Source organism: Spinacia oleracea, chromosome 6 (genome assembly GCF_020520425.1).
Source record: "Spinacia oleracea cultivar Varoflay chromosome 6, BTI_SOV_V1, whole genome shotgun sequence".
NCBI classification, from domain to species: domain Eukaryota; kingdom Viridiplantae; phylum Streptophyta; class Magnoliopsida; order Caryophyllales; family Amaranthaceae; genus Spinacia; species Spinacia oleracea.
In genome coordinates, this window is record NC_079492.1 from 115,439,628 (window position 1) to 115,440,616 (window position 989).

Genomic DNA, 989 nt, shown 5'->3' on the forward strand with positions numbered 1-989 from the left:
CTTTCCATTTTCATTGAGTGGGAAGGCAAAGCTATGGATTAATAGTCTCAACCGCGCAACTATGAAAATCACCGATTGGAATTATTTGGCCCTTGCATTCTATGTTAAATATTTCCCACCTGAGAAGACAGCTCGTCTAAGGGGACAGATATTAGGTATCTCTCAACAAGCAGATGAGAGTTTGTTCGAGGTTTGGGAAAGATTCAAGGATTTGCAAAGAGAGTGCCCACACCATGGTTTGGAGGACTGGTTCCTGGTTCAGCAGTTCTATAATGGTCTGGGTAATGAGTCTAGGTGTCTTTTGGATTTAGCTGCCAGTGGGAGATTTATGCAACTGGAGGTGCCTAGAGCTTTAGAGGTGATTGAGGAGATAGCCATTGTAGACACCTACTTTTGTCCCCATTCCCGAAAGGGAAGGTTCGATGATGAGAACATAAATCTCCACTTGACAACGCATCTCCTATAAAATAACGAATCTCAATTCCCCTTTTCATTTCACCCAAAACCTGCTATTTATGGAAACCTGCTAAAAATAGTAACTGCCGTAATGGGCAGCTGTTAAAAGTGGCAAGTCATAAAAGATAGAAACCTGCCAGAATTAGGTGTTGCACTCCAACATAAATCCTAAATGAGATAGAAACTGCGAGAGAATCCTATTCCTAATATGATTCGGAAATAAGAGTTACGTATTAATTAAAATCCTAACGAGCCTAGAGTTCGTAACGGGCCCAGACGCATTCCGTCATGAAATTGATACGCACTAAAAGACTCGATTAAGTCTCAAACACTACGGATTTCAGGAATCCGAATCTGACAAAGAAACGGCCCAAACAGCAATTTCAACGCCCAGCCCTGGGCTCTGAAATTGCCTGGATCCTATTTTCAACGCCCAGAGCTGGGCGCCGAAATCTTTGACGCCCAGCTCTGGGCGCTGAAAATACCTGGTACGTGTTTTTTCCTAATTCTTTGTGGATTAGAACTCTGCAATT

General features: G+C 42.8%; 1 non-coding gene across 1 annotated transcript; it reads right to left on the minus strand.

Moving 5' to 3' along the window:
* Positions 1–133: 133 nt before the first annotated feature.
* On the minus strand, positions 134–240 carry LOC130464557 (small nucleolar RNA R71). Its single transcript, XR_008924954.1, has one exon. It is a non-coding gene; the product is annotated as a small nucleolar RNA R71 (small nucleolar RNA).
* Positions 241–989: the final 749 nt, after the last annotated feature.